Source organism: Bufo gargarizans, chromosome 4 (genome assembly GCF_014858855.1).
Source record: "Bufo gargarizans isolate SCDJY-AF-19 chromosome 4, ASM1485885v1, whole genome shotgun sequence".
NCBI lineage: Eukaryota > Metazoa > Chordata > Amphibia > Anura > Bufonidae > Bufo > Bufo gargarizans.
In genome coordinates, this window is record NC_058083.1 from 294,179,039 (window position 1) to 294,199,692 (window position 20,654).

At 41.6% G+C, this 20,654-nt stretch overlaps 1 protein-coding gene across 2 annotated transcripts in view; it reads right to left on the reverse strand.

The window, feature by feature from the left end:
* Window positions 1–20,654, reverse strand: part of HS3ST5 (heparan sulfate-glucosamine 3-sulfotransferase 5) — a 254,824-nt gene that overhangs the window by 14,828 nt on the left and 219,342 nt on the right. For both annotated transcript variants that reach the window (XM_044290379.1, XM_044290378.1), the window contains exon 3: window positions 11,543–11,622. The gene's annotated coding sequence lies outside the window, so the exon portion shown is untranslated. The remainder of the gene's footprint in view (window positions 1–11,542; window positions 11,623–20,654) is intronic.

Genomic DNA, 20,654 nt, shown 5'->3' on the forward strand with positions numbered 1-20,654 from the left:
GCCACAAAACACATTCGTTATATGTCCAGAGCCGGAGCAGCTTGTGTTTCTATGATAGCGTGCCATATGCAGGAGGCAGAACCCAAAATTCCCATTTAAATACCATCTCATTGATATATCTGTGCTAATCTTATTCATTACATTAGCATAGGGAATGCTTTGAGATTCATTCCAAGCAATTTTCCCAATATACCGTGTGTAGAGCACATTCTTCTTTTGATTCTGCGTATAAAATATTTATCGTATGTCGCAGGCGTCCTCTGGCGCAGTGTTTGCTGATTAATTTCCATTTATTCTCAGCACATTGGAAAGAAATGAGGGCCATTACTGCTGCGGGAGCTGATTACCAGATTTTGCTTTTCCTGCCGAAAAAGTCAGTGCAGCTAATGATCAGCTACGATTAGCGAATGCATTATATTGTGTGACTTACCTGTAGCCCATACACGGACGGATCTGATTACACCTGTAATATAGCCAGGAACCGACACCAGGTGCTGCTTGGAACTGGCAATGTCAAACTGGGGGCGCGGAATGGCAGAAAATTATTAGGGGTTCATTTACATAAGCTCTTTACAGGGTATCTTCAGGAATGTCATTGAGTCAGAGGATAGCCCTGCAGGGGGTCCGTGAGCTGGGATTCCCTCTGATCTCCAGAATGGAAGGACGCTTTATACCTCTGTGGCTGACTGCAGTCAACATAGCTTGGAGATACAGAACATAAGAGCTATGAGCCGAAGGGACACGGTGCTTGATGGAGCGTACTGATCTGTACGGGTCCCAGCTTATATGGACCCCCACCAATGCTTCTTACACTACTCCAATGTAAGTTCAGTACCTTAAAGGGACACTACCGTCAACATTTTTTTATCACATATTAAAAGCCTATTTGTGAATATTAAAAAAAATTTAAAAAAAAGTTGATGGTTTTCTGTAATTTGCTGAAGTTGCTCCATGTAATCTACTTCCTGTCCTGCTTTTCCTCACACCAGCAGTAATCTGACTGTGGATTACCTATCTATATAGGAGTGCTAGCTCTCTGTGCTGACTGCAATGGTAGAGTGCTGCCAAATGAAAAAGAAAAAGAAAGAAATAATGAAAAAATAAAAAAATAAACGTTTCACTATGAATGTTGGGTAAAAATAAATTTATGTGACAGAAGTGTTTGAAATGTTTTAAAAAACGCAAACAAAATTAGGGACAATCATGTTTTATGAGCCACAAAGTACATCTTACTCATCGCGTAAAAATAAATGAGAGGTTCCCTTTATGGCACTGTGCGGCCATCTCAGTGAGCCGGACAAAGAAATAAGAAAAAAAAACCAAAAAACAGCAGGTGGCGCGATACAGGTAGATTTTATTTAACCCTTTCACCCCCGGAGTTTTGCGTTTTTGTTTTGCGCTCCCTGCCTTCCATGAGCCATAACTTTTTCCGTTTTGCTGTTTGCCGTATGGGGAATATATTTTTTATACTATGGGCGTTTTCGCACATCGTGACACCCATGATGTGTATTTTTTTTTTTTTAATTAGTTTTTATTTTGGGAAAAGAAGGTTGATTCAAATTTTAATGTTTTTTTATTTTATTTATTTTTTTACTTTTTTTACACTTTTTTATAGTTCCCATAGGGAACTATAGCATGCAATCCTTAGATTGCTATTCTCCTAGACTCCAATGCACTAGCATTGGAGTCGATGAGAAAATTGCTTATTTCCTATGGAGCCCTATTACAGGCAAGGGCTCCATAGGAAATACTATGCAGCAGCCTCCTGTCATCCACAAAGACAGGGGCTGCTGCACACAAGCTCCGGCTCCTCCGATCGCCGCACGTGGGAGCCGGAGCACTACCGGAAGCGCACATTTTCGGTTTTCAGCTCGCTCAGATGCCATGGTCAGAATTGACCATGGCATATGAGGGGTTAAATGTCCGCGATCTGCATTACTGCCGGTTGCGGACATGAGCTGCGGGTGTTTGCAATAAGAAGCACGGCGGCCAGGAGTGGGCGCCATCTTTAAAGACCCGTACTATAACGGCGCTGGTCGGGAAGGGGTTAATAACTCAGTGGCAATTATACATTTTTCATTACATGCAATTACAAAATAATTCAGTCCCATGCGCTGGTTTGAAAACAGAATATTTTGCAGAATATTTTTTGTACCATAATATTTAGCACCCGGAGGATAAAGTATGACCCTCAATTTCCTAGGAGTCCCCCTAGACCTGTTAAGTTAAGCACCTGCATACTGGACTATGCTTTCCTATGGTGTGAGTCACCCACTCCCATGACTTGACCAACCGGTTCAAACTTCTCACAGAAGCTTTACAAAGAGACCAATCCAAAGATCGCATGGAACACTATTACTGTAGACTAGACTTTTATTTTTCATCCCTAAATCTTGCCTGAAATTTACAGAACTAATATTTTTAATCATTTCTATGACAAGGAAAACGTATATATGCTATTCTTAAAACGATCTGTCACAGAGTCCGACCCTTTATTGGCCGTTTGATCACAGATTAAAGATATGTCAGGGTCTGAAGGTTTAGAATTCAGCTATGTCACAGTCTCCACGGTGGGAGTATCATCCTAACATTGATAATACTTAGGAAATAATGGAGATGAGGTATAGTGCAGTGACAGTTCTGGAGGCTCACATCTGACAGATAGATGATAAATGGGGCACTTGAGCTTTAGAGTAGTGATCAATTGAAAAGAGATTATGTCAGTCGGAGAAGGCTACACACACTCGAGCCCAAATTCTTGGCAGATGGCATACTGAAATCCCAGTGCCTTGTACATGAAACCACAAATAGATTGTTTTGTATGGTAAAATATTTGTAGAACGTTCCACACAGTATAAGATGGAATGATGGAATTTAGAAGAACCTGATGTCATTGCTATGGATCGTAGACATCAACGAAAGGTTAGATTATCAATCACAGTAACTATATCAGCTCCGCATCAGATTTCATCTAGATTACATTTCATTGCATCACCAGGTTACAGGTACTTCAATAAATACATTCGACTCTTGTCAAAACCATCACTATGTCAGTAAATAACGGTGAGGCCAATATTAGGGTCTGTATTACACTTTATTTCAGAAAAATCTCATGGGGTATGAGTATTGCAGCCATAATTTAAGGCCTGAAATGGGCCTTAGTCTTAGGCCTCATGCACAAGGTAGTATTTTTCATCCGTGTGCTATCCGCATGTTTTACAGATAGCACATTAACCCATTCATTTCTATGGGGCCATGTATACATCCAGATTTTTTGCGGATCTGTGTGACCATTCAGCAAATTATAGATTATGTCCTATTCTGGTCTTTATTGAGGTTGATAAAAGTTCTTTCTATACTGAATGCACACGGATGGTATCTTAATTTTTCAGATCCCATTTTTGCGGACTGGAATGTAGACACAGCCATGTGCAGGAAGCCTTAAAGGGTTTCTGTCATCAGAAAAATCGTTATGTAGCTGGCTGACATTAGCGATGTGCTAATGTCAGCAGAACATAACTGAATTACTTATATCTCCCTGCCGCTGTTCACGCTAAATTACTTTTATAATAGGCAAATGAGCCTCTAGGTGTTAGTGGGGCGTTGCTGCAGCACCTAGAGGCTCTGTCCTCTCACCCTTTGGCACGTCCTTGTAAGGGTGATTGACATCCTCGGTCTCCTCCGTGCTCCGCAAATCCCGCGCCGTGCATTTTAGTATTAGGCGCAGGCGCAATGAGTGAAGAATATTTCCCTGTAGGGTTTGTACATATCTGTCAGCTAAAATATGTCCAATTGTTTTCAGTTCACTTATTTGATATCTCATTAACTTTTCTATCAGACGCCTCATTCTAAGTTTAATGCAATTATATAGCTTCATTCGATTGAGACGCCATGCTTGCATTTTGATGCATTTCACCAATGTGACTGCAGTCAAGGTTTAATTGTATTGAGAATTACTGGGTATGCATGTCTGCCTATTCATATATCCGTTTACTGAATATTCAAAGACTAAATTGAGTTTTGTCTAAACGAGGAATGGTCACGAGTGATCAATGAAGGTTTTCTGTCTGGAGCAATGTCTCTGCACCTTTCACCCAAAGACTTTAATCTTGGACTTTGTCATTTTAAAACTAAATTTGGTAGATGTAGATTTGAAAAGTTGTTCAACTAATTGTTCCATTAAGGTGATTTAGCCTACAAATTTCTGTCTAATGAAAGCATATTCCCCCGGCTTCATTTCACAGAAGATGATTAAGACAGAACAGATACAAAGTCAGTACAAGAGATATATTACTGGAAACTGAACCACCCAGACCAGCAGATTGGTGGGGGTCTTCTTATGTGTATAAGCCTCATGAATCACGCTATATAATTAGGAACTTTCCTAGAAGTGATGTGCTCTCTGGAATTAATGGACCACAATTCCCACAAAGGGGAATCAAGATAGACCCCCCTGTACATCAAATAACTCAATATGGTGGTGTCTAACAAGCAAAAAAACTGCCTAAGCTGGCCATATAACACTGACAGATTTCAACCATTTCTCCCAATTCCCCATATGCATGTCTGCTGCTGCATGAGTTCTGAATGGGGAGATGAGAGTCACAAAGAGATCTGTCATGTTGAAGTCAAACAGTCTTATCCTTCTTCCTCCCTCCCCTCGACATCGGGCATTGGAGGAAAGTCAGAGCATCCCCAAACATGTTAGGTGGTTGGATGGTCCTCCCAAAATTAGTCTAATGTGCACAGCCAGCTTTAGTCTTGCAAATTGTTGCCATATGACTAATGAGGGGACATCCTCTGTGTCTGGAGGAAAGAAGGTTTGTACACAAACATAGAAGAGGATTCTTTACGGTAAGAGCAGTGAGACTACGGAACTCTCTGCCTGAGGAGGTGGTGATGGTGAGTTCAATAAAGGAATTCAAGAGGGGCCTGGATGTTTTTCTGGAGCGTAATAATATTACAGGCTATAGCTACTAGAGAGGGGTTGTTGATCCAGGGGGTTATTATAATTGGGGTCGAGAAGGAAGATTTTCCCCCTGAAGTGAGGAAAATTGGCTTCCCCCTCACTGTTTTTTTTTTTTTGCCTTCCTCTGGATCAATTTGCAACTGGATGGAAAGATGTCTTTTTTTTGCCTTACAAACTATGTTACTATATATTCATAGTGACATTTTTGGCAAAAAAGTTTAGTGTAAATGTTTGCCAGCTATCAGGTGGTGTAAGAAAGAGAGATGTGTCTTGCTTGTCTACTGAGTTGTACCAAATTTATTATACCACATGAGCCATTTTGATTGTCTTGTAAATCAATGCATCTTACAACCCAATTCATACTATCGGCAAGTCATGTACTTTATTTGGTGCTAGTTTATTTTTATATGTTGTACACACAATACATGGAAGTAAACCAAGGCTATGGAGTATGGACACCTTTGGCTGGATTTTTTTATAATTGCATTATACACTGCCTGTCCAAAAAAAAAGTCGCCACCCAAAAAAAAAGAAATGGTCACACACTCTAATATTTAGTTGGACTGTCTTTAGCTTTGATTGCGGCACACATTCGCTGTGGCATTGTTTCAAAAAGCTTCTGCAATGACACAAGATTTATTTCTGTCCATTGTTGCATTAATATTTCACCAAGATCTTGCATTGATGATGGTAGAGTCTGACTGCTGGGCAAAGCCTTCTCCAGCATATCCCAAAGATTCTCAATGGGGTTAAGGTCTGGACTCTGTGGTGGCCAATCCATGTGTGAAAATGATGTCTCATGCTCCCCGAACCACTCTTTTACAATTTGAGCCCGATGAATCCTGGTCCTGGCATTGTTATCTTAGAATATGCCCGTGCCATCAGGGAAGAAAAAATCCATTGATGGAATAACCTGGTCATTCAGTATGTTCAGGTAGTCATCTGACCTCATTCTTGGAGCACATACGGTTGCTGAACCTAGACCTGACCAGCTGCAGCCACCCCAGATCATAGCACTGCCCCACAGGCTTGTACAGTAGGCACTAGGCATGATTGGGGCATCACTTCATCTGCCTCTCTTCTTACCCTGATGCTCCCATCACTCTGGAACAGGGTAAATCTGGACATCAGACCATATGACCTTCATCCATTGCAAATTAAATCCTCACTGATTAGTGGTTTTCTTACGACTACACAGCTGTTCAGTCCCAATCCTTCGAGTTCCCTTCGCATTGTGCGTGTGGAAATGCTCTTACTTTCACTATTAAACATAGCCCTGAGTTCTACTGCTGTTTTTCTTTGATTTGATTTTACCAAACGTTTAAGTGATCGCTGATAAAGATCATTGAGGATTTTTTTCCCGCCACATTTCTTCCTCGAATACGATGGGTCCCCACTATCCTTCCAGTTTTTAATAACCCGTTGGACAGTTCTTAACCCAATTTTAGTAGTTTCTGCAATCTCCTTAGATGTTTTCTCTGCTTGATGCATGCCAATGATTTGACCCTTCTCAAACAGACTAAGATCTTTTCCACGACCACGAGATGTGTCTTTCAACATGATTGTTTAAGAAATGAGAAGCAACTCATTGCACCAGTTGGGGTTAAATAACTTGTTGCCAGCTGAAAGATAATCGCCCATGCAGTAATTATCCAATAGGAGGCTCATAACTATTTGCTTAGTTAAATCCAGGTGGCGACTTTTTTGGTCTTTATTACAAATTCAACAGCTTGTATTCTACAGCCCTCTGCAGACTGTTCTTTCACTGAAATCCAGCAGAGAGCTGCTCATCAGCTTGCTATGTAGCCCCCATCTTTGCTTTCCTGACTGCTCATGAACACTTATTTAAAGTGGCACTGTACTTTAAACAAACTTTTGATATGTTGTAGCACTGAGACCCCCACTGATCTCTAGAACGAGGGGAGAGAAGCGTTTGCTTAGTATGCACTTTCCTCAGGGCACAAGACGGGCCCATAAACAGCAAGGAGAGAGAGCGTGCTAAGCGGGCACTTCACTTCCCTCGTTCTAGGGATCAATGGGGGTATTGGTGCTTAGACCCCCGCGTATCTCAACTTTTGATAAGTCCCTACAGCATATCAAAAGTTTGTTCAAAGTACGGTGCCAATTTAAGATAAATTCATACCAGTTTGGTCATAATTTAGCTTACAGGGGTATTCCGGTTACCATAAATATAACTTCTGTTTTAGACTAATTCATCATCAAAAATTACCTAATATAATGTAATAGTCATATATTTACAGTTCATTAGTTATAAAAGTAGTTTTCTTCCTCTGCTTCCCACTGTGTTTTCTCATAAATTACCATGGCATCGACCTGTAGTTCTGAGCTTTTGTTAGGTCGAGCATGCTCAGTGTGTTGCTATCAATTCTCCAGCTAAATGTCTTGTGAAACAAAGTGAGTGTTAGTGTGCTGGTGATTGGTGAGTAGAGGGGGCGTGACCGGACTGTAATATCAGGCAGCCAATCAATAAACATCAACACTCACAGCAAGAAAGCTAGGGATTGTGGGGATTGTAGTTTTGTGAGGGAAGATCAGGTGCCATGATGTGTTGCAGGCTCACACAGGAGCTAGACAAATGGATTGCAAGGTAAATTGAAACTCTGGTTATATGTATAGTTATGGGCTCTGGTTGGGTCACAGCTTTCAGCCTTAATGCAGTTTTTCAAAAATTAAGTTACTTTACCGGAACACCCCTTTAAGTAAGTGTTTATGAGCTGTGAGGGAACTAGAGATAAGGGCTGTAGATGGAGCCAACAGAGCAGCTCTGGTGCATTTCATTGAGAAGCAGAAACAATAGTCTGCAGTAGTGCAAACCGAAGGCTACAGAAGACAAACAACAGCATTTAAAAATGCATTATTTGACCGTCATTTTTGTCTTTCTCTCTTATTCTTACTGGAAATGTATAAAATACATGGGCAAATGGGTGATACTATTTTCCTTGTTCATAGGGTGTGGATATTGTTTAGTCTGACTTTGTATAGAAAAAAGCCTCTTTGACAAGAGGATCCCTCAGCTGTCACATCATTCATTTGTGTACAGGAGGAATAATAGAGGAACACACAATGCTTTGTTGGTAAAACACTCCAGCATTGTCAGGAGTGGCATGCATTAATATTAATGCTCTCACGAAGGGCAGGGCACACAGATGTCCATTGGGACATGGCTGCATGTTGTCCTGACTGATTCACTTACAATGTGATCATGGAAATTGCCTTAAATGTTACTAAATGTGGGCGCAAGCTTTACACACGTGGAAATAAAGCGAAGGAGCAGCCGGAATCACAGTCACGGCTGTTGTGTCAGTGGCATTATCCTGCAGAAAACGGAGTGTGACATAAGCGTAGAGGATAATCCGGAGAAACTGCTCCGCATTCTTTGGATTTGACAGAACTTCCTCATTGCTGAACCAGTTCTCAGCTCGTGTTACGTTATTACTGTCACATAGCCTCGGTTAGGACTTAGGCCTGTATTGATTCTGTCATATCTGTCACTATCGGCATATATTACATTTCCATTTATGACGTGACCAGTTCAATAAAACGTCCAATATATAATTTCATGCTCAATAACCTCAGCAGTAAAGTGTGTCAAAAAAGGGAGCTGGAGACTTGAACATTTTGTATTCAAACCTCAAATAAACTCCCTCTGATATGGCTCCATCTCAGACAATGGGGGCATATCGCTAGGATATGCCCCCATTGTCTGATAGGTGCGAGTACCACCGCTGGGACCCGCACCTACAAGGAGAACGGAGCTGGGAAATGAACAGAGGGCGCACTGTGCATGTGCAGCCTCCCTCCATTCATTTCTATGGGGCCGATTTCCGTCTGCCCCATAGATATGAATGGGAGCATGAGCCGCGCCTGCGCAGTGCGCTCCCATTCACTTCTATGGGAGCAGTGCTTGGTGGTGGAAATCCGGTGTCCTCCAGCCACAGCGCTCCCCGCTTCGTTCTCGTTGTAGGTGCGCGTCCCAGTGGTGGGACCCGCACCTATCAGACAATGGGGGCATATCCTAGCGATATGATCCCATTGTCTGAGATGGGAATACTCCTTTAAGAGTATGTCTCACCTTTTCTGACATGTCTGTTTTACCGCCAACGTACAGTCCCCCAAAAATATCAATTCTGGATGATCTTTTCTTATAACTAGGCATCGTGCTGCTCCTCTGTCATTCCTCCTTGAAATTTAGGAACAAATAGACCAAATGTTACTAGTTGGGGTGTGGCAGACGATGCAGTTCTGACATGCATTCAGGATGCAGTTTTTTATTTTAGCTAGCTGAAATGAATTAAATCATTCCCACAATGCAGAACACCAGGGGTTAATGAGGCTGCTAAACTGGCTAAATTGAAAACTGCATCCTGAATGCATGTCAGACCTGCGCTGTGTGCCAGCACCCTTAGGGTACAACCACACGGTGCGGTCATGTCATGGCTGCAGTGGAATGGGCCGCAGCTTCCGTAAATTCCTAGGAGTAATAATAGAGGAACAGCATAAGTTCTAAGAGCACAGAGTTATAAGAAATGATGCTGATGGATTGTCATTTCATGAAGAATAAAATATATACTGAAAATCGACTTGTCACGAAAGGTGACAGGTCCTCTTTAAATATGTATAATATATAGATGTACTGTATGTGTGGCCATTGGTGGGGGACACTACCTTTCTAACCAGATACTGGCCTGCTATAGCTTCCCTGGTCAATTGTCATTGTTGTTATTGTTAAATGGATTGTGCAGTGCAGGATTGATATCCTTAAGGTAAGTCATCAATATCAGATTGGTGGGGTCCAACACCCCCATCCGATCAACTGCTTGAAGAGCCGCTGTTTCCGCTTCAAAATTACCTGTGTCATTACAACTTTCACTTGAATGGGGAGCACAGTTGTAATCACATTGTGCCGCCTCTACAAGTGAGGCCTCCTGTACACGAATGTGCAAATTGCGGGCCACAATGAACGAACATCGACCGCGGGGCAGACGCAGCGGATCGTGGACTAATTCACTTTAATGGGTCCACTATTCGCCCGCTTCTCAAAAAGATAGGACGTTCTTGCGGAACGGAAGTACGGGACGAAACCCCACAGAAGCACTCCGTTCCGCACCATTCCGCATCTCCTAATTTTTGGACCCATTGAACTAAATGGGTCCGCATCCGTGATGTGGAATGTCCACAGAACGGGGCCCGTGTATTGCAGATCCACATATGCGGTCCGCAGCACGTGCATGGGACACCTACGGTCGTGTGCAATAGGCCTGAGACTACACGCAGATAATCATGAGGATAGGTCATCAATAGATTTGCACTGCAAAACCCCTTTAAAGGGAATCATCACCAGTTTTATGCTGCTAGGTTCTAACCGCTTCAGTGCATGCCAATGAGTCCTGATATTCATGAGCTCACATCTCTCCGCCCACCTGCCTCTTTTTCCTTTTTTTTCATATGAATCAGCAGCAGGTGGGCGGGGACAGCCATGACAGCCATGAACTCAGGCATATAGGTACTCATTGGCATGCACTAGAGCTGTTTTGTACAAGATTTTGGCAAAATGCCAGGATCGATTAAAGAGAGTTCTCCAGCATTTTGCTAAGGAGATCTGTCACTAGTTTATGTTACCCTTAGTTAGGACACCATACAACTGGTGGCACATTCCCTTTAAGAGGAAATGTCAGCCATGATACCTGAGGTGACACAAGTTCAAGCGCACATAATAATCACCTATACTTGTTGTAAAATTCACCACTAAAGGTGGCCAAACAGATATGTTGGCCGAACCCGGTGAATTCAGCAGCCAACCATCTAATGTGTATGGAAGCAACGTCAGCACAAGCAACGTTTGTCTGGAAATCCATGATCACGGTTTCACCTGCCAAACAGCTGCACACAAGCCTGAGCTTATCTACAATGCCAAGCACTGGTTGGAAGGGTTTAAAGGATTTGGAGCATGCTGCCAATTGACAATAGAAGCAGTGAACATGCCATATATTTACTGGGGAGATGAATCTGGAGGATCAGTAGACAAATCAGGTATGTTGGATGACAGGACTGCTTAAATTCACAATGCTGAAGTTCGATAGGACAGATATAATGGATAGGGACCTGTTCATAATGATATAGCACGTCCAGTAGAATTAACGCTACAGCATAGAGAATATTGTGAAGGGTTCAAGATTAGAAATGACTCACATGCACAAAGCAAGCGTCATAAAAACTAGTTCGCCAACGGTGGTGTGGCAGAACTTGATGAAGTGAAATCTTGTGAGCATAACCAACATTAATGACCGGCCTTATTAGTTGTAGTCATCTTTCCAACAGAATATCCTACCATCAGCCTTCTTCAAAAAGTGAAGATCACTACACAACTGTTAGAATGGGACTGGAATAAGATGTTTAACAAGTGCTCATATGGATAGAATATATTGACATATAGATACAGTATATAGATAATATATAATACAGCAAAGATAAAGATCAGCAAGATGACTACAATTATATTGGAACAATCTGTTTAGTCAAAGTCACCATCACCTAGTATATACTGTAACTCACCTGGGATCCTCCATGTTTGAGATTGCCGATGCATAGTCTTCTTTCTAGGTCAATTACCACCTCATATATGGGAAGTTCACCTACAAATTAAACAAATGTTCTAGGTGAGTATAACAAAATATAATATTACTTATTAAACTGATCCTTTAGTTCTGCTGGAACTATGGTCAGTAGTTATTCATTTCATTAAAGAGAACCTGTCATCATCTTTATGCTGCCCATACTAACAGCAGCATAAAGTAGAGACAGGCGAGTTGATTTCAGCCGTCTGTCATTTAAAAGTTAAAAGTAAGTGGTTGCCGAGAACCAACATCACAATCATTGCAGACTAGGCCATTGCAGAAAAAGAGTCCCGGCCACCTGAGAAGAGTCCTGGTTATTCATGACTTCCTGCTCTCCCTTTCTCTCTAGGAGAGAACTGCCAATCATCAGCTGGTGGGTGAGAGAGCAGGAGATTAGGAATAACCAGGACTCTTCTCAGGTAGACTTGACTCTTCTCCAGGCCTGTGCTGCAATGATTACGATGCTGGTTCTCAGCAACCACTGACTTTTAGCTCATGAGTGACACACCGCTGACATCAGCATTTCAGTCACTGTATTATGCTGCCCTCAGTGAGTTCAGCATAAAGTTGATGACAGGTTCCCTTTAAAATTCTAATGATAAGGAGAGAATGTGGCTATGTAGAGAGAAGATAACACTCTTCCAAACATACCCACACACTTTCAATATCTGGATGGTGACAGTTACATCTTTCTGACTCTCCAATAAACATTGAGTAAGCTGCTGCCTGACACCTCTTATGGCTACTTATATTCCTTGAACCTAAAAGGATCAGACAGTAAAATTCAACAGCTTGATCCTTATTTCCCCCGTCATCATCAGCACATTTCCATACCTACAGTGGTGCTTGAAAGTTTGTGAACCCTTCAGATTTTTCTATCTTTCTGCATAAATTTGACCTAAAAGTTAACCAAATCAAAGCAATAAGTCAAAAATTGTAGACTTGGTCACATATTTATTGAGGAAAAGGATACAATATCACATGATGTAGTATTAGGTCAAATTTATACAGAAATCTAGAAAATTCTGAAGGGGTCACAAACTTCCAAACACCACTGTATAAGCTAGCAGGGTGATGTGCTGAAATCGGCAGGTTTGGTTGACTTTACCTACTTGTGTATGAGTACAATTTATATAAGTCTGGTGGCACATATGCAATCTATAATTAGTGGTTACTATTAAAAAAGTGGCACATACTGCAGTAGTAGTGCAGTACAAAGCTGCACTACTACTGCACATAACATTGTAATAATTTATTTTATAGATAAGTAGTTCAGAGGTGGAAAACTTAGTATGGTACCATATCCAGAGGCAATGATGTTTTTAAATGTGCTTTTGAAGTTAGGGTGGGATCACATCTGCATTATGGATTCCGTTATAACATTTTTATAACGGAAAATAACGGAATCCATAAGACGGAAGTCAAAACGGAAGCCTTTAAGAGGCATTCCGTTTTGATCCTTCATAATACAAGTCTATGGGCAGCATAACAGATCCGTCTCGTTTCTGTTATGCAGGACTGGACACCTGCCTAATGGAAACCAGGGCGGATCCGTTATGCTGCCCATAGACTTGTATTATGAAGGATCAAAACGGAATGCCTCTTAAAGGCTTTCGTTTTGACTTCCGTCTTATGGATTCCATTATTTTCCATTATAACCATGTTATAAAGGAAAGCCATAACGGAATCCATACAGCAGATGTAAACCCACCCTTAATGTAAAAAGGTGCCAAAAAGATGCAAATCGTCCTTCACAAAAAAAAAAAATGCAGTCTTCAACATTTTGAGAATTAAGCTTTTAAAAGTCCCATTCATAAAAATGCAGCACCTAGTTTGTGAAACTGGTGGTTCTAGTAAACACTTGATAAAAATGTCACACCAAATCTAAAACCAAGATAAACTAACAAACCAATAATGGACTTATGTATAATAAGTGCTAAGTAATACACACAAAAATGTAGTGTTATAATTTGGATGATTATGGCTTACAGCTTATGAAACCCCAAAGTCACAATTTTGAGGTCCCCTTTGCTCAGGGGATATGGATTAATTAGCTGACTAGAGGGTGACACTTTGAGCCTAGAATATTGAACCTTTTCACAAATTCTAATTTTCAGCAGCATTAATGCAATTCCTTTTAATTTGCATTACTGAAATAAATGGACTTTTGCACGATATTCAAATTTTTCGAGTTTCACCTGTATATCGCTGGTCCACTCTTGATAGGGTTCAGTTAACTCTGTAAACCTATTTGTTATGCCACTGTACACCATATTTTGAGCATAACTCACTGGGGATTTGTCAAGGGCAAGTGACAAATTACTCTATTAGTGGTCACTGCTCCATTTCATTGCTGCAGAGCACTGATCCACGTTTCCTCCCAGCTGCACATATGTGAAAATCTCCGTGTCTGACAACCATCAGTAGGTGGCTTAATTTCATCTACATGAAGTCAATTGATGTACCCACAAATGTTTGCTTATAAGCATCTGGAGAAACATGTAAAATCTGAACCTCCATTGTATGCTAGGATAGAAAAATACGATTTTTTTTTTTAAATCTCTTATCCAGGCAGGGTTGCTATAATCCAAAAATTTCTGGACAGTCCGTAAAAATAGGGGACTTTTTTCCTGTGTCCGTGAAAAAAATAGGTGTCCATTTTTTTAGGCTGGTGGTTCTTGACTAAATTATTTTGGTGATTATCATCATTTTATAGCTCACAGTAAATGTTGGTAACAAGTTCTCATCAGTATACTGAGCTATAGACATGTATTATTATTATGGTTTTCCAATTTGTCCGTAACAAACTATGGCTGTCCGTGATTTTGGGATAAGTTGTCCACAAGAAAAATTCTGGTTCGCAACCCCGCATCCAGGTACGATTACAAAGGCGGCAAGGATACAGTGAAGACAGATTGAAGGAGATTTATTAGGCTAAATGTGCAAGAATTCTGGCTCAATTTCTGCCAAAAACCTGGAAACATACTTCAAATTTTGCTTTCAGACCTTTATTATATCTGTGCATTTGCCTCTCCCTAAAGAAAGAAAAATATTATACAGTCTGTAGGTGAGCTAGATAGGACTAAACATGGCACCAGTCATGTGAGCTGTCATGTGACCCTCAAAAGTATCATGTGACCTGGCTTTCAGTTAACTGTACAAGTGAATAGTTGTGTATTGAGAAGCAGAATATATACACTTTATACAGTGCTGCTACCTGCAGTAGCACCTGATGTCTGTCAGTGTACACTTCATTAACATGACAACATCACTTACAGACAGGCAGCCCTTTTACAAATCACTACAGACAGGCACACAATGATATAGTTACTGTAATAAACACAATAAAAATCATGACACCACCACTAGTCCTAATCACTTATAACAAGAATGTGTCCTGTGTGCTGACCCAGCACATGTATGTCATATAACACTGCTTACTGAATGTCAGAGTGTAACACAACAGATTCCATGTTTCAGTTAGGCCATGGATGTATTAGATAGGACTATTACATTCGCTATACCGTTCCTCTGCATATAGAGGTCAACTATCAAATATAAGGCATATATGCAGAATTTTAAATAAGTGTATATTAGCAAATTGTATGATTTCCTATTATATAAACTAAAATATGGAAAAAAAAAGGAATACACCTTTATTATGTGTTTTAGACATGTTTTGCTCCTCCTTAGACAGAGTCCATAAAAGTACACAGCTGCTTAATACAAAAAGTAGTGGCTTAAAATAATAATTATAATTTTGGCTAAAAATATTAGCATAAAGTAAGAGATGCCATAAAGAAAACGCGTCTAGCAAGATGCACAAGATTTATCATACATCATGGGTCACATGGACAAATTTGGCGCATCTTCTGCCTGCCTACTCTAGTTTACAGCTATCTTTAAAGAGGCTTTTAATATTGATGACCTATCCTAAGTGCGCATGTGCCTTCTCCCTTCTATCTTCCTGCTCTCCGCTGTATGTCTATGGGACAGCAGCAGTGGGCAGGAAGCGCACGCCATCTCTCAAACAGCTGATCGGCCGCTGATAGGTCATCAATAGAAAAAGCCCAAAAGACAGCATTAGTAAATCTGCCAGATTCTGTCTCTCCCCAGCAAATCTTGTGTATGCAGATCACTGACAGTTACCATAAGATTACTGATCACAACGTTCTGTACATATGTAGGAACACGAGTCATGTCTTCCTTTTACATCTGAGTAAAGAAAATGTGTAAAAGTAAAATGCTAAAAGTTATCATTCACACAAAAATGAAAAAGAAAACAAATCTAGTACACAGAGTAGGCAACAGCATCACTATACATTTGTCACAGTAGGAATGGTGAAGCCCTGAACTTACCTGCACAACTGTTCCTATCTACTTGCAAGACAATCCCTCTCTGACTAGGTGCCGGGCCCTATCAGGAAAAATACAAATGCAGAAAATAATAAACGGAAGGACAGACTGGCAAAACCAGGACTGGATCAGAATCCAAAAGCAAAGTCAAATCAGGCCAGAGTCCAAACCAGACAGATACATCAGAATCCAAGCATAATACAAATATAGAGTCGGGGCTAAGAGATCATGTCAGGAAATAAAAGGCAAGCGAGGTCAGGGACGATACAAAATTCAGAGAACCAGGTATCCAAACAGCAGTACAATACCCACTAGTGGGGCTTCGAAAACCAATCACAGGCACTTGTGTCCAGCAGTTTCTGGCAGAGGGCACATGACTGATTGGACCAATGCCTCTGTTCCCTGATAGGCTGAGCAGCTCCCAGGTCAGTGGGGCTTTCGGCCACGGCAACAGAACGATGCCGCTCCGGAGTGATGGGACCTTCCACAGTAGCACCCCCTGGGGAGTTCATGACAACACTAGTACTTTGTAGAATTCATTCTTGTAATAAATGTTATTAGCTAAATCATATTAGATTACAGGAAAAGAAAATGTATTTTCTCGACTACTTCTTTAAAATGTTGTATATCAGGTAGGGGAGCAGTAGCATAACTACTGCCGTAGCAGTGTTTGGCATAGCCATCATATGCAGGAGCTGCTTTCACTGTGATGATTGGTGGGAGACCTGGAGTTCAGACCCCCATAATCCGTGTTGATGACCTACAACAGGGATCAGCAACCTCTGGCACTCCAGCTGTTCTGAAACTACAACTCCCAGAATCCTCCTTTCACTTCTATGGGAGTTAGAAGACCAGTCGAGTAAGCATGCATGCTGGTAGTTGTAGTATCACAGCAGATGGAGTGCTGAAGGTTGCTGATCCCTAGCCTACAATATTGCTGTATGGCAGTGCACATAACAGTTCTGTTTGGGGTAATGTTCATGTGTGTTATGAACAAATTTGTAATAAAAATGGTTTCTCTTAGTCTCGCCCACTTTATCCGAATTATTTGTTGGACAAAGTAGAACAGGCGTTTCAGAAATATGTCACTCATTCTGAGCACCATATTTCTCAATGTATACATACACTGGTGCATCTCCCCATACAGCTCTAAATTGTTGATTCCTTCAGATAATGTATAAAAAAAACGAGGTGCCTGCAACCACCACTAGGGGGAGCTCAGTGCATAGGAATTTATCAAGAAATCATTGACTGCAATGACAGCTGTCATAATCTCCTAGCTCTCCTAGTGGCGGCTATATGAAAATGCTGTGTTTTCATGTCAGAAAGAGAATCAGTGACGCCCTTCCCCCTTCCACTGGGCCCAATAAGCAGTCACATAGTCTGCCTGCACTGAAGGTACGCCGCTGACATCAAGGCTCAGAAGGCATGAAAGAGCAAATTGGGTAATTATTTATTCAAACAAAATATTAGAAATAAATGAAATATGTTTTCTACATTGAGATATTGGTGATTAAATAATCGTTTGTATTCAGACCATTCCGGTTATTTGAGACACTCTTTAGTAAATGTGGACATTTTGTTCAGGAAAATGCAATTAAGAAGCAGCTCAAGTATATTTAAATATTAATGGCGCTAATGCATTTTGTCCTCTGAGGCAGATGGCAGGACTATTGCTATTCTGAGTTTAATATAGGTTACATCGTGTACCACCCAATTCCCATTCCCATTTTACAGTATATAATGCAGGCTTTATGATAAAGGCTCTGCTATTATTTCTCTGCTATGTAAAGGCATATAGTCAATAATACAACAGAACACAAGGGAAAGTTGGATATCCACAGCTAACTTTTAACACACAAGGCATTTTAAACATATACATCGCCTTGAAAAAGTATTCATACCCCTTGAACTTTTCCATATTTTTTTTTACATTACACCCACAAACATAAATGTATTTTATTGTGCTTTTATGTGATTATCTAAAGGAAAATCTGGACTGTTCTCTCAGAATTCTTATTTTATATACCTACCTTTATGTAGTACACTATCAAACGCCTTTGAATATACATATGTTTTGTTTTTTTTCTGTTTAAATTGATGGGGTCATTTATCAAACTGGTATAAAATAGAACTGGCTTCAGATTCCACCTTTCATTTTTCACAGCTCCTTTGATTCTTTGCTATGGACAACTAAGCCAGTTCTACTGTACACCAGTTTGATACATGACCCCATGAGTTTGTTGTATTCTTTATTTTTCTTTTTTTTTGTGGCTTCATTTAAAAAAAAAAATCATATTTCGTTCATAGAAATGCTAAATGAATAGGTATCTAAAAAAGCGTTTTGTTTAAATCCTAACCTTTACTACGGGGATGCTGCTGTAGCGGCGACACTCCCACTAGTGGCTGCATAGTAAAAATAATGTACACATACAGCATTGTGTGGTAATTCCATCCCATGAATAATGTAGGTATATGTACCGGTACATTAATAGACCTCGAGGGTTAATGTTATGAGATACTCACCTCACCAATTCCATACCTACATTACCCAGGCTCATGCTGGTCTCTACTTCCTGGTCCCTCTCAACACACAGGAAATGATGCTCACCCAATGACTGACCAAGGTGGGTCACAGTGGTGTCTAGTGATAGGTCATTTCCTGTGTGTTGAGAGAGACCAGGAAGTAGAGACCAGCGGGCAGGCTCGGACTGGCCCACAGTGGTACAGGGGAATCCCCCGTTGGGCCCCTGAGCAAGGTGGGTCCCTAGACTCCAAACCCCTGCACAAGTGGCACATAACCAGAGGTGTATCTATCACGAGGCAAACAAGGCATTTGCCTAGGGCGGCACTTGCCAATGAGGCGGCAAAATGCCTTGTTTGCCTAGTGATAGTTAACTTACACAAATGTGCCAAATTTCCCCTTTGTCCGAGGCTTGCCGATCCGAATCCGATCCTTCACTATGCGAGCGGCGTCGCCGGCGCCTCATAGTGAAGGAGTGACCCTCCCCCGAGTCCTCCTGACTTCCTCCCGAGCTCAGGTGTTCTGGAATTTTCACCTACCAGGAATTTTTTGCTACCCACGTCACTTCCGGTAGTGACGTGAGAGGTGTGTCTCTCACCTCGGCTCCTGAGTGGCTCTGCCGGGGGTTTGTCGGCTCAGGCGCGGAGGATTCCCCCGTAGCGTGAACGTGCTGAAGGTAGAAGAATATTCCGGCCCACCGCGTATGTTCCGAGCCGTCTTTTTTCGCGCATGCGCAGTGGGCCGGAATATTCACAACACAAGCGGCATCCACGGGAAAAGTCTCTCCAAACCTCCCTCCTCAAACAGTCACAGAACAGAGTTGGCCACTTCGCCTGACTCCTGGCCTGCCCTGCGAGGAGTGTCCAGGTCCAGTCCAGGCAGAGGAACAGGAGAGAGTGAGACGAGAGTTAAAAAGCAAATAGTGCACTGTGAGAGTGAGACTCATAAATAAAGGTGGTATGTCAGACTTTCTATGGTGGCCCTGGCCTCTCCTTGAGGCTGCCCCATACAGACTGTATGGAGCAGCCTCAAGGAGAGGCCAGGGCCACCATAGACAGTCTGACACACATACCACCTTTATTTATGACACAGTGCAGAGTGCACTATTTGCTTGTGGCAGCCCCCATACAGTTTAGTGTCTCCTTGTGGCTACCCACGGCCCCGCCCCCCACCCCCCATACAGTATAACTTCTCCTTATGTCTGCCCCCATACAGTATGTATAATGTCTCCTTGTGGCTCCCCTCGCTCCCCATACAGTATATTGTCTCCTTGAGGCTGCCCCATACACTATAACATCTCCTTGAGGCTGCCCCATACAGTATAACGTCTCGTTGAGGTTGCTCCATACAGTATAACGTCTCGTTGAGGCTGCCCCATACAGTATAACGTCTCCTTGAGGCTGCCCCATACAGTATAACATCTCCTTGAGGCTGCCCCATACAGTATAACGTCTCATTGAGGCTGCCCCTATACAGTATAACGTCTCATTGAGGCTGCCCCCATACAGTATAACGTCTCCTTGAGGCTGCCCCATACAGTATAACGTCTCCTTGAGGCAGCCCCATACAGTATAACGTCTCCTTGTGTTTTTTCTTTTAAACGGGTATTTATCACGATATATATCGTTAACGCGATAAATGTCTTAATATAGTTATGCAAAACAGGAAAAGGTGGAGCCTAAAGAGGAAGGAGTAGGGTTTACAGAGGAAGGGGTTTGGCTGTGACAGAAAGGGGTGGGTCAAATTTATATTAGGGAGGTGCCCGAGTTTAGTCTCGCCTAGGGCAGCACAAAACTAAGATACACCACTGCACATAACACATTAGATTTACTGCACTACATACATATATTCAATGTACCGCACCTCAACCAGCCTATGCTCATATAAAAAACTTGTTTGATTATTTATTATATTTGAATGTATCCGTACGGTGGGCCACCAAAATAAATTTTACTGGTGGGCCCCAGGTAGCCCAGTCCAACACTGCCAGCGGGTGCCTAGGAAGCATCGATATGGGATTGGTGAGTAGCTCTCTTGTTTTTATTATGCCATTCTAAACTCTAAAAAAATATCAGCTTAACAACCTGTTTAATTCACCATGATAGATGTATTACTGGATGTTTTACATAAAGTAGATTGAAATTAGAGGTATAAAATGAAATGTTGACCA